At 41.9% G+C, this 14,337-nt stretch overlaps 1 protein-coding gene across 1 annotated transcript in view; it reads left to right on the top strand.

Annotated features, from left to right (window-relative positions):
* Positions 1-14,337, top strand: part of PLPPR5 (phospholipid phosphatase related 5) — a 188,002-nt gene that overhangs the window by 132,948 nt on the left and 40,717 nt on the right. The gene's annotated exons all lie outside the window — the stretch shown is intronic.

Below are 14,337 nucleotides of genomic sequence, written 5' to 3'. Positions count from 1 at the left end.
ACTATAATTTTACTCATCAAACTTCTCCCGAGTTAAAATCAGGGAGATTTCTAAGCCCCTCTCCCATTGTATTACACAAGGCCGCTTTATCCTTGTGAATGTATTCTGCTTTGAGCTATTTGTTTGTATAAGCCATTTAAAGAAAATCTTGGAAGGGGAACAAAAGACTTCAAATAACAAGTAGAAATCTCTATAATAATATGGAAATTCAGAGCATAAAATAATACCTATCATTACTGAGTGCTTACTGTGCTAGTCACCGTTTACTTTCTTTTGCCAACTGCAGTGGGCACCTGATAGGGAAGTGGTCCACTAGGTTATGGACAATTTTAGGGGATTTATTTTTCTTGGACATGCCAAAATTTCCACTGGGTCAAAAACAACACCGCCAAGGCGAGCTCTCTATTGATTGGAGCTTTCCTCGCATCTCTGGAGGTTCCAGGAAGATTTAGTTTATCCTCGCTCATTGTGACCAGCTATAAGAGGGATTTTTTATCCCCGCACATGGCAGTGCTCTATTTAAATTATCCCCAGAGAGCAGCCACCCTCCATTTTACCGGGATTCCTTCATATTCTTGTCTTGCGGCCATCTAAGACTTTAGACTCTGAGAACGTTAGATTCCCCTCGCTTGCTTCCTCCGTCCCGAAGAGCTTTGCCACAGTGCCCGAGAAGCAGCTACTGGCTTTCACAGTTAAGTGTCTGTTCTTGGTCTTCATTCCTCTCTTCTACTTATGCCTTTTCAAGTATATCCCAAATCGCTCATAATCTCCATCCTTGGTTCTCTGCAGTGTCAATTTGTGAATAAAACTCAGCGTTTCAAAAACTCGGATCATGGTTGTTTCGCCGTTCTGAACTAGGTCCTACTTGTGCATCTTCTGATTTGATTATCGGCATTCGGCCTCCTTCTTCATCTGACATCGGATTCGTTTGACTCCACATGTAAGTATCTCTCCCAACAAGACTCTTCCTTTTTCCCTTTACATTCCTGCTGTTTGAATCCCGCCCGCACATTGCTTGCCTTGACTATTGCAAAGTTCCTCACGTGAGTTTTCACCACGATTCTTGTCCATCTGACACCCTGGTACCTGGGAAGCACTCTTAAAACATGACCTTTGAGCAAGACCCTCTTCGCTTGGAAGCTTTCCTGTCGGCCATTGCTGACCCATCAGGTGTCAAATCCCTGTGTCTGCCATATCTTGGCCATGGCTAAACCCTTCCCTTTCCCTTTTACTTGATAATAGCTTCTCTCATAAAATCTGTTATCACGTCATATAAATTCAGTTCATATTTGACCACGGCCAGTCACTGAACACACCAATGTTGTTCTACCTCTCCTGGGATTGCTATCCTGTAAGCCTGCAGTCTTCTCTCTACCTCCAGATTTGTATTTGTCTCTTCCTGGTCATAATTCTATCCATCTGAATTCTTCTCCACAAATAATAGACGGTTTGGATAAAATCATTTACATTAAATGACATAAAGAGAGCAGCTTACATTTATGCCCAAGAAAGGAACACGAATTTATAGGAGCTAAAAAATCTAGAACTGAAGCCAGAATCAAACCACAGGAAGGGTACAATGGTGATCCATTTCCGTGAACATGGCTCTCAGACACCCCCAAATACCACCATGCCTGGATGTCTCACTGATTTGTCCCCAGCTGTCAATATAAGAGGTTTGTACCTTTTCTACTTCTTGGCAATACTCAGAGAATCTCACTGGCCAAGTGTAGACCATGTGAACTACCGTGCTGGGGCTTTGAAGATGGTCATGTCCAACCCCTCTTTACTTTGGTGGTGATAGATATGAACCCACTAGGACTCGGAACAGGGAGAATTCCCCACTCACAGGAAGGAAGTTCAGATGCTCTCTAGAAAGGGGCAAATTTCTTTTTTAACGTTGTGATCTAGATCAAATTGTATCTCCTCCTAGAAATTCGTTTTGTCTTTTTGGTTCAAATTAAGCTACTCATCTTCAGTGAAACACCTAGAACACTTAACACCAAATCAGACCATTTTTCACATGCCTTGTTTGCCGAATGCTTCCTGACCAGAAATACCACCAGAGGGTGGCTTTAAATAACACCAGTGTAACTTCTCAGGCTTCTGAAAGCCATAGTCTTAAAGAGGTCCTTGGTTGAGTTGAGTACTTCTTTGTAGGTGGTCCCTGGGATTCATTGGTTTCTTGGCTCACAGTGGAGCCTCATGTGACATCTAGATTCCCTAGTTGGTCCATGCATTTGTGTTTACGCTGCCACTTTTATAACCCAGAGGTAATGAGGCTTATGACATTCCCTACACTGCTAGCGCCTGTGCCATCACATGCCTGTTTGTGGATTGAGTCACTGTGATTCATGGGATCTGTACTGGCTGATGTTTGAAAGTAGATCATTAGCCCTTACTTTCTAGTCCTTCTTACTCTGCAAGTTTAACTGAAACATGTTCTGCATCACAGAAACTCACAAGCCTCCTCTGACAGATTGCTGGTGACTGTGCATGAGGTGTGTTGGCCAGGAACCAAACCCAATCTCTCACCTGGAGGGGGAGAATTCTATCATTGAATCACCAGTGCATCGCGGTGACATTTAGATATACAGTAATGCAACAGTAACTGCAGACCAGTAGACCAATGATATTGCTTCATAACATGTATATTGCTTCATAACAAATCACCCCAAGTTAAGCTAAAAAATACCCACAAAAAAACCCAATGCTATTGAGTCCATTTTGACTCATAGCAACGCTATAAGACAAAATAGAGCTGCCCCTTTGCATTTCTGACTCTGACTTTACCGAACAGAGCTGCCTCATCTGTCCAACACATTGTCTGATAGGGTTGCATTGGCAGCCTTGCCCAATGCTTAACTCACCAGGGCTCCATGCCCCAAATTTAGCAGCACAAAAAGAATCTCACAAATAATATGAGTTAGAAATTTTCTAAGTGGCATGGTGTGTCTGTCTTCTTTCTGCCCGTGATTTTGCAGGCCTCATCTGGAGACTCTCAATGATTAGGAGCTGACACGTTGGCTGGGACATTTCACCTTCTGGAGGACTGTTGGTTCACATGTCTATGCATGGGCAGGAGGGCTTGGAGATGAGGGATCCCTACGCATGGCCTTTCCCGATGTCTGAGCTTCCGCACAGCCTGGTGGTCCTAAATTGCTGACTCCTTACTGGACTCTGTGCATGAATGTCCCACCTGCTACATTTTATTGGTAACAAGCCACAAGACTTCCCCAAGCCAACTCTCACTGTCACCAAGTTGATGGTAACTCATGGTGACTCTGTAGGACACAATGGAATTGCTCCTGTAGGTTTCTGAGAATAACTGTTTGCTGGAGAAGGAATCTCCATCTTTCTCCTGAGGAGCTGGCTGGGGGTTTTGAACTACAGACCTTTCAGATCACAGCCTAATGCATAACCACTATGCCACCAGGGTTTCTAGCCCCAAACCAAAGGGGGTAAATTTGACTACCTTATGGTGTCCTAGTGATAAGGGGACTAGAGAGAAATCAGGAGCAGTGGGGCAGGGTAGGAATAGTGATGCGGCTAGCTACGTCAAAACCATCGAGTACAACCATCAAGATTTTGGGGGAGAGGAGTCTCTTATCACTAAAATTGTTTGTACCTGCCAGAGCATAGTGGTAATAATAAAGCAGGTAGACTTTTAGGACATTTTATTCTTGTTGTTAAATTTTCTGTTCTCGTATTGCCTCACCCTGGGACAGACTACTACTACTGCTTCCCCTAACTCTTCCACCAACTGCACTCTGATAGCAGAAACCACGTGCAAACCTGTGCTTACAAAGACTACACACCAGCCTACTTTTATTTTTCGCTTGTTTATCTGCTTTTTTTTCTTTGTCTACCTGCTGTAGATTACAAATGTATTTTGGCTATATTTTAATAGTCAAATTTTTGGCTATATTTTAATAGTCACCACAAAGCTGGTGGTGGCATGAACAGAATGTAAGCTTAAGAAAGATTGTTCATTGGTTCAAACAACTGCAAGTACGTATTAGGTGCCCATTCTTAGTAAAGGGGAGGTCTAAACAAGTATTTTGTCCATGCCTCCTATTAAAGCATAAATCTCAAAGGAGCTGGGGCAGGAAAAAGGACTCAGAGGCTATGCCTGGATAAACTTCTAGATAAATCATTCTGCATAGTTGTATGTCTGCCTCTTTAGATACATTTTGTATTTCTTGTGACAATTTCAATAGAGTGGAGTGGCAACACCTTGGCATTTACTTAAGGCCCCCAAACCTTTCTTGGGCTGGCGGAGGTCTCTGTAGTGTCTCAGGTAGGGTTTTGACTCTCAGCCCAGGCTGTGGCTTCTCATGTGACCATGGTATATTATCATGGCAAAGCCTGTTGATTTTTTAATAAAGAGCGAGCAAGAAATTACAGTCTACCTGCCCGAGAAGGAGCCCGAGAAGCAAGCTGCTGCATATAAATCCGTGTTTTATTTGCTCCTCTCTGCTCATATATCTGCTGCTATTAAGTTTGCCCTACTGATGATGACACTCATTAATTCAGTTGAGCTACTTTTAAAATAGAATCACCAAGAGGGCTTTTTCCCCCAAACCATTTTATTGGGAGCTAATACAGGTAGCATATCATTCCATAGTTTAGTCACATCAAGTAATGTTGTGTAATTGCTACCACAGTCAGTTTCAAAGCAGTCTCTTCCTACTTGAACTCCTTTACAACCCCTCCCTTTACAACCCCTCCCTTTACAACCCCTCCCCCCTTCCCACTCTCCGCTCCCCCCAGGAAACCTTATTCTACTTGTCTCTATAGATTCATCACTCCTGGGTTTCATATACTGAAAAACAGAAAAACATATAAACAAAATTCAAGGGACTTACTCCCAATGACAAATTACATTGATATATAGATATATCTGTAACACATACACACACACACACACATATATATGTATGTATATGTATCAGTATCAGAAAATGTTGAAAGCTAGTTCAGGCCCAACATGCATCAGAGAAGTGATCAACTGACAAGGTTGTAACCACAGAAGTCAGGTTTATCACTTTGATCTCCTATAGTTGTCTCTCCAAGGCACTCCATTTGGTAACCAGTTTCTTCCATCCTTCTAGGATGTAAAGAGAGAAATCGCTTATTTACTGTGTAGGTCTCTCAATGTATCGTGGGCTTCCACTGTCATCCGTGGCCTTCTGCAAACCAGAATATCTCACGTTAGGTTCTGATACAATTCCCTTCCTTGGATCTGGATTATGTGATTTATAATCCTTTAGTCACTTTTGTTGGTGTCCTTCTTCCATGTGACCATAGTTGACATCTCACTTAGATGTCTTTTTTTAAAAAACAAGCCTTTAAAACCCCTGACTGTTTTATCTGCGAGCTGGGCACCATCTAATTTCTTCACCACACCTTACTATAGCACCCATATCTTCTGTGGTCCCATCCTGAGGGTGAGTATTGAGCAGGGCCATGTTGTAAAAGCTAATTTTTCTTAAAGTGGAGATAGGATGTAGTCTAGCCAAAAACCCATTCCTGGATTTGTGTGTTTGGGTTTTTTTTTGTATCTACTTCTAGCTCCTCTTAGAGTCCTCATTGTTTATTTATAGTAGAGAGTCATATCAATCATCTCCCTGGAGCAAAAATATGCTCTGTTAATATTGTTATTGATTAGCCCCTGGTACTATTTTTTTAAAACACTGTTAATAGAGGGCTATTGGGGCAATGTAGGCTGACTCCATATCACAAGACCTGGATTGTTCACATGTTCAGAATAAAGGGAAAAGGGAGCAGACACATTTGGGAGAACACAGGTGCATTGCTTTTGGAAGACTAACAGTGTGGGTTAGCCTCCAAGGGGCAGGAGGGGTATGACTAAAAATACATTTAAGAACCCTAGTGGGTAGTGTCCCCAATAATAGGCACCAACTGAATAAACCACTCACCGGGCACAGCCATGGTCCAGTGCCATGGAACACTAGGGCATTGAATGCTGGATCTTCCAGGTGCACAGCACATTCCAAAGACCATACCAGAGTCACATGGGGCAGAAACTCCATGAGGTGAACTGGACGCTACCTGAAATGCCAGAAGTTTCAACACTCCATGGAATTGGTTTTACTTATTTCATAAAGTTTTCTTATTGGGTATTTATAAAGTTATACAGATTGTAAGTTTGGACTTATAAACATAATTAAAATAGAGAAAAGTACATTTGACATGTGAGCAGTCATATGCACTATTATTTTAGAATACTGAAACTTCACTGTGCACTTACGCAAAGTTGGAGCCGCCTGTTATTCCCGCTAGGACCCGGTGGCTTAGCGGCCACGAGTTGAGCTGCCATCTGACATTCCGCAGGTGGAAAGCCCGTGCGCTCTGCAGGAGAAAGATGGGGCTTTCCACTCCCGTCAGCAGGCACCGCCACAGGGACGCAGGGGGAAGCTTTCTTCTGTCCTGTGTAGGGCCACCACGAGTAGACATCGGTGCGATGGCAGCGACTTTGGTGTGGGGTTCTAACAGAAATCTCCTGATGGCTTTCTTTCTTGTTCGTTGAAATGAAATCCATTGCTTTATGTATTCTTCTATCCGTGAAACATTCTTAAATGAGCATCATAACTTAATGGATTAAGTGAACTAGTGTGCTCGCTCCTTGGTTGCTGTCATCATATTGACTTCATAACGATGTCTGAACAAGCGGTCCCTCGTTTTCATTTTGCAGTGAGCCCTGGAAATTACACAGTCGCTCGGATGCTGTACTCACATAATCGTGTCATCTCCTCCCACTCCTACCCTCGTAAAGGCTCTGGAAGCACTTCCATGAATTTTAAGGACTTCATGGAATACAGTTTAGAAGCCTCTGGATCTTTTTGTAAGCTTCCTTCCACTTAAAAATTTGAAAATTCTGTAAACTGACAGTTGCTTTTACAAAGGCAATTATTAAGGAATGCCTGAACTTTTGTTCACATATACACCTCAAACACTGAAAGTCACACCTAAGCTGATATGAATTTTTTAAAAGTCATTGTTTTCTGGAATCTTTCAACAAACACATCTTGCAAATTTGCTTGCATTGATCTGTTGTTCAAACAGAACTCCCAGTGTTTTCTTCAGCAGCGACCTTTATCTTGTTTCTTTAAATTCACAGAACGAATAATTTTCACTGCCATCAACTATCTTAGTTTCTACTAAGACGTAGCTAAAAGGGATCAAAGTAAACAAATATGGTTTAACTCGATTACTTTCACAGCATTTTATCTAATACATGCAGATCACAAATTCAGACCCCGAACAGCCAAATTACAAAACTGTGACATTAAACAGAGAAGTTAAAAATTGTTCAGTTTATTTATTGGCCAAATTAAATAGCAATTGTTGAGCACCTGTTAAGTTCTGGATTTATCAGGAGGTTTAGTGGCCCGAAGAGGGGAGCAAAGACATCCCTATTACAGCCACTGTAATAAGCACTCTTATAGGGAGGAGTAGATGAGCAGGTGGACATAGGCTGACGGGCTGACTTATGATAAGAAAACTGATTTTAGCCTAGGGAGAAGAGTGAAGAACCAAGGCAGGAATGGTGAATTATCGGAGAGATGATCAGACGGAAGCTGTGGCCCTCCGCGGGTGGAGAAGTGTTGTTGGATGCAAGCAGTGGTTCAGAACTGGCAGAAGACGCCCCTTCCATTGGGAAGATCTTTCACAACACCCAAACCCAGGACACCAATTACTACTCTGCCTTCCTGACTCAGTGCCCAGCTTTCACGGGCATCTACAGAGATTGACAATACAATGGTTTTAGGTCAGGCACAAAGTGACATCTTTGCTTTGGGACACTTTAAAGAGATATTGTGCAGATTTTTTCCAGTGCAATATGCCAGTTGATATCTTGACTGATACTTCCACAGCTACAGACAATTCTGAGAATTTCTGCATTTTTTCTGATGTTGCTTATTGGTCCAACCACAAGGAATTGTGTTTTCTTTATGCCGAGGGGTAATCAATCCGTACTTGAAGGACATGTTCTTTATTCGTTAGCAGCAAGTACTCCACTTCCTCTTGACTTTCTATAGGAAAGGTTGTACCATCTGCATATGAAGGTTGTTAATGCCCATTCTGTTCCATATTATCCAGTTTGTCAGATTATTTGCTTGGCATTGAGATCAAATAATCATACAACCTGATGCATATCTTTTCAGATTTTGAACCAATCAATAGTCTCCAGTTCAAATGATTGCCTCTTGGTCTCTATACAGGTTCTTCATGAACATACCCAAGTTCAGGAATACCTATTTTTCTTACAATTTGATATGATCCTCACGGTCAAATGTCTTTGCATAGTCAATAAAACACTGGTAAACATATTTTTGGTATTCTGTTTTCAGTCAAGATCTGCCTGATATCAGCAAGGATGTCCCTTGTTTCAGGTATTTTTCTGATTCCTCCTTGAACTTATAGTAGTTTTCTGTCATAACTGTTTTTGCATTAACTTCAGCAAAATGTAACTTGTGTATGATATTAACGATATTGTTCCATAACTTTCACATTCGGTCGGATCACATTTTTTGGAAAGGGCATACATATAGTTTTTTTTCCAGGCCGTGACCAAGAAGCTGCCTTTCAACTTTCTTGATAGAGACTTCGTGAGTGCTTCCAGGGTTCAATCCACTTATTCATCTATCTCAATAAGATCATATGTTTAAATCTAAACTTGCTATTTTAGGCACAGTGCATCCATGTTTTCCTTCGATCTTCCTTTGTAACTTTCTGCATTTTTCAATATTTTGTTTAGAGAGCGCTTCAGTGTTACAACCTGCGCTTTGACCTTTCCCCCCTGTTCTCTTTCCACTTGAGAAATACTGAAGTGTCTTCGTCCAGTTCAGTATAACACCTTGTTTTGGTCTCACGAGCCACCTTCTGAAGTATTCTGTTCAGATATTTTCCTTCAACGTTTCCTCCTTCGTTGTAGCTATTCTACATTCAAGAACGAGTTTCAGAGTCTCTTTCTGACACCCGGTTTGGTCTTCTCTTCTTTCCTGTCTTTCAGCATCCTTGTGCTTTCTCCATGTGTGGTAATCTTGACATAATTTCATGACTTGCCTGGCATTCTGTCGTTAGTGTCTGACGTGTCAAATATTTCTTGTGGTGGTCTACTAATTCAAATGGTGTATGCTCATAGGCACACTTTGTCTTCCACAGACTTGTTTAAGTTTTCTTTTTGGTAGCTGGTCTTATTTCTACTGCCATTCATAAAGTTTTCGCTGGCCAAAAGTTTTCAGAAGATCACCAGTTTGCATTTTTGAGTATGATTCCATTTTAGAATCCCTTCTGAAACCCATCTACCATAGGTGATCCTGCTGGGATTTTAAATATGAATGGATTCGCTTCCAGAATTACAGTAAAATGCAGGCTCTCACATTATGACAAATTGAAAGATGGGCTCAGATTCCTCTACATACATCATAATGACTCTTATTTATTGAACTGTATTATAATTGCCTTTTAGCATATCTCTCACTTTACACTATTGAGTTGCTTGAAGTCTGTAAAGAAGTCTTTCTCTGTTCCTATACATGATATGTGAAGCACAGTATCAAAGCAGAATAAAGACACAAAGAACATTTTAAAATTAATCAGTAACTGAAAGAATGAAAAAATCAATTCTGTCTGCATCTCTTTCCTACTAAATTCTCTATTTTCTTCCTCCCTCCTTTCTCTCCTTCCTTTCTCCTTATAACTTCCTCCTTCCAACCCAAAGCAACTAGTTAATTTTTTGGTCTGGAGAGATTACTATTCTAAATAGCTCATGGTGGGCTACATAATTTTATTATTTCATGACTTACTTGTTTCACTGAGCATAATATTTTCAATTTTGTCCATATGGTGGCATGTATCACATCACTATTCCTAGACTGCGTCTGACTGCATGACATTCCATCCTATGCATAGACTACAGTTTGTTTATTCCTTTGTTTGTAGGCAACTGGGCTGTTTCCACATTTTGGCTATTGTGCATAATGCTAAAGTCAACACTCTTTGTGTGTATGTGTATTCTGAATTGTTGATTTAAATTCTTTTGATTAATTATAGCCTATAAGTGGAGATGCTCAGTGTCTTAGTTATTTAGTTCTGCTATAACAGATACCACATATGGTTTGGTTTGTTAAAACCAAACAAACAGAAATTTCTCTTTTCACACTTAAGGGGGATAAAATCTGAATTCTGGATGCTAGCTCTACAGGAAGGTTTTCTCTCTCTCTCGACTCAGGAAGAAGGTCCTTATGTTTTGCTATAGACTGTGTTTTATTTTGGAGTATAGTCTAGATCCCACTGGCATTGCCTTATATTTAGCATCACATCAATATATGTATTACTTCTCTAGAATCTGAAATATATATACTTCATATATATTTCAAATTTATATATATATATATTTGAAATACTTCTCATGTCCGGGATTCAAATAAGGGATTGTGGTACTTTAGGAAGACAGATATCACTCTCTTCCACATTTGATCAATGAAGAAACTAAGACTCATAAAGAAAGACTCAACTCACCTAATGCAATAGTGTTTATTACTTGAAGTGATATGTAGTCTTCTTTAAAGACGTGGAACTTGAATTCAGATCCTCTGATTGTAACGGATGAGCATGATGCACTCTACACTCATCATAGTCAGTCTGGGCCGGGTATTTAGAAAAAGAGAGTAGAGAAAGCAGAGATGATTTTATCACAGCCTGCTCGGTGCACTTATTTATTAGAAAATTTATAAATTGCTGGACCACATATAGCTTCACAGAACATAACTGACTATACATTTTTAAAAAAACTAAAATAATTCATAAGGTTGAAAGGTCAATATTATCATTGTGGAAATTCCTTTAAGTATCTATGTATTATATTTTAGGTAAATTTCACCAATAAAAAGTAGATGCAATCTCATTGTGGATAACAGTCATTCATTCACTGAGCACCTCCTTTATGACCATCAGCATGTGGTATAAAACAGGGAACAAGAAAAACATCACCTTTTCCCTCGTGGAGTTGCAGTCTAGGATTTTAATTTAGTTGTTTGAAAATGTTGCCTAATGGATGTCCTGTCATGCAAGAGGTTGGGATGCCTGTAGGCCTGTACAAGGCATATGTACTTTAAATTAGTTTAATCGTGCTATGTTGTTGTTCTTGTTGTTGATGATGTGATTAGGCAATGGCTAATTTGTTCTGACTCCTTGCCCCTATGTGCAACAGAGGAAAACATTACCCCGTCCTCACAAGTTTTGTTGGGTTTGAGCCCCTTGCTGTGGCACTGGGTCAGTTCATCTCATGAAGGGCCTTTATCTTTCCCACTGCCCTTCTACTGTACCCAGCATGATGCCAATGATGCTGCAATGGAGAACTTGGCTGCTAACCCAAAAGTGGACATTTCAAATCCCCCCAATGACTCTACAGAAGAAAAGTTGGTGACCTGCTTCTATAAAGATTACAACCTAAAAACCTTCTGGTGTTAGTTTCACAGGAGGTCATTCTTAGATGAAATTGATTCAGTAGCCCCTAACAACAATGACATAAGATTCTAATAGAGTACAATGCTTCTATGAGAAAGTAACTACAACATTGTGATTCTTAATGTACTGTGCTTCCAGGCAGGAATGTAGATTTTCTAGTAAGAAGCTTCTGTTGGATTAGACATGGGACTGCCAACCTCAGGGTTAGTGGTTCACACCCACGTTCAGCTCCCCTGAAGAAAGTTGAGGGTGTTTGAGTTTGATAAATTGGTTTGTTAGGTTGGGTTCTCAAGCAAAGCAACACCAGTGACACGGGTCTGTGTTTATATACAGAACGAGATTTATCTTGGGAAATGGCTCACACAGTCGAAGCAGGTAAGTCCAGTGTGATTCAAGTCAAGCTTCTCTTCATTGATGTAGCTGTGGAAGCTGATGACCCAAAAGCAAGATGACCAGAGAATGGGAGGCAGAAGGGGCCACAGGATGGCAGATGCACACGTAAGTGAATCCACGGTTGGATGAACTAATCCACCATCAGTCATCTGCTGATAGCTCCTGGGATCAGCATAGGATGTAATAGGAGATCTCCGAACCAGATGCAGGACCCAGTTCCAGCGGCAGGCAAGGGGTCACCGAGAACTCAGTTCTGCTTAGAATCTCTCTCTCTCTCTCTCTCTCTCTCTCTCTCTCTCTCTCTCTCTCTCTCTCTCTCTCTCTCAATTAGTTTCTCAGGGGCTCATACTATCTTATCACAACCCATTGTGATACATCCATTGCTCTTATACATCCATTGTGTCAAGGGCATCTGTACATTTGTTGCTATCAAGGATCTCTCTCAGACAAAAGGCCATGCCCCCCAAGGAAGTATCATCAGGTTGCTACCTAATCTGTAGACTGGGCTCCACCCCTGCCTTCCGCTGGCAGAGACTAGTTGACATAGACACTAATCGTCACAATTGACAACTGAACCTAAGACTGGGGTACTGCACTTCTTACCTCATGTCCTCCACTGACCTCTCATATCAGTTCACCTTTGCCTGGTCAGGCAGGTGTGTGAGCACACAGAAACTCCACATGACCAGTTCTCCTTTCTGAGCAAGTATCACTTCAGTACAGGACTTGATCGAACACATGGGACCGCGTCAGCCCAAGTGAAATTTTCAAACTCAAAATGGCCCCTGTCATTTGCTCCCATCCCTTTAAGATTCCCCACCCCCACTTTCAAGATAAAACCAACCAACCCATTCCTCAAAGTCTTTTGCAATTACCCATGCCCGGCTCTTTCCACTCATAGAGATCCCATGGGACATAGGGTCCCAAAATTATTTGGCCTACCACCCCGTTTTCAAAAAAAAATCAAAAATTACTCAGAAGCACTCTGGCAATGAGAAATTTTTGTACTGTAGCCCATAATCAAGGATAAAGTGTGTTCTCTCACTGCCATCGAGTCTCTGCTGACCCCTAGTGACTGGATAGAACTGCCCTTGTGAGTTTCTGAGATAGTACTTTTTAATGGGGAGAAAGCCTCTTCTCTCTCCCGTGCAGCACCTGGCAGTTTTGAACTGCTGACTCTGCGGTTAGCCGCCCAGCACATAACCCAGTATCCCACCAGGACTCCTCCAGGATAAAGTGTGGATATCTACTTTCGTAGACTCCACATCCCTTCCACCCACCCCGATGGATCCAGTCCCCCGGTGGCGGTTACTGCCCACTTTGGGAAGCAGTGCTCTGGGACCCAGGGGGACTGTCTCCTAGAGGTGCAGAGGCTGTCATTCTTTATGGAAAGAGACTTCCTCGGCTGTCTCCCGCGAGTGACTGGTGGGTTCAAACCACTGCTATGTCAGTTAGCAGGCCAGCATTTAATTTTTTCAACTTGACCTTTGTTATTATCTTTTCCTTAATTTTCTGCCACTCTCCGCCCTGTGCCTGGGGTGATTATATTTTATGTCAGCGTAGACCTGTGTGAAGTTGTAGGGGTGGGTCCACCCTATCAAGTCAGAGCCTGATGATGCCTTCTTGGGGGCATGGCCTTTTAATAAAAGAGACAGGGAACCTCTCTTTCTGTCTTTCCCTTTGCCCTCCCCGTTGCTTGGATTCTGCGTCTGACTCTAGGGGCGGCTCGCTGTGGACCCCAACCCAGGGAGCTATTAGCTCCTGGCATGTTAGATCCATCCACGAGACTCTGTATTCAGCAGCCTGGGATCCCCCAGCTTCTGCTTCACCTTTCTACCCCATCGACCTGCACCAATGAGTCTGAAGAGACTCTGGTTTGTATCAGAACCATGGACTTGAGTTGCCTGACCTGGGGTGCCTTCCCCATACAAACTTACTTATTGACCTAAAGTTCTTTCTGATGCATATATGAGTGTTAACTGGTTTTGCTTCTGGACAAAACATCAGGCTTACACATTGTCATGCCTCGGGTACACATCTGAACCCTCCTCTATCATGCCGGCCATCTGATAGTCTGTGATATGTTTAACTCCTCCTTGACGTGCTCTCTGACCACTGATTGAAGCACTCCCTGAACCTCGCTTCTCACTCCAAGACTGAGTTAGGGGTGTCCTCGGGACTTCATACTGTATCTTTCATAGCATCGTTCATCATTCAAATTTGTACTTACTCTGATTCAGAATCAGCTTAGTGGTGGTGGATTTGAGTTTTGCCTTACTTCTTTTCCCTATTAAGATGGCGAGCCCCCTAAGGAACCAGCCTGGTCTCCCTGGTCAGAAACATATCTCTGAGGATATAGTGGGATTCAATAGATAAGTTAGGAATGGCTACATGAATGAAGACATGGGCAAGGACGTTGGGGCATGTGGTTTGTTCATATGGGAA

The sequence above is a fragment of the Tenrec ecaudatus genome, chromosome 1, assembly GCF_050624435.1.
Source record: "Tenrec ecaudatus isolate mTenEca1 chromosome 1, mTenEca1.hap1, whole genome shotgun sequence".
NCBI classification, from domain to species: domain Eukaryota; kingdom Metazoa; phylum Chordata; class Mammalia; order Afrosoricida; family Tenrecidae; genus Tenrec; species Tenrec ecaudatus.
The sequence above is the reverse complement of the archived record's forward strand: the minus strand, read 5'-3'. Positions and strand labels throughout refer to the sequence as shown.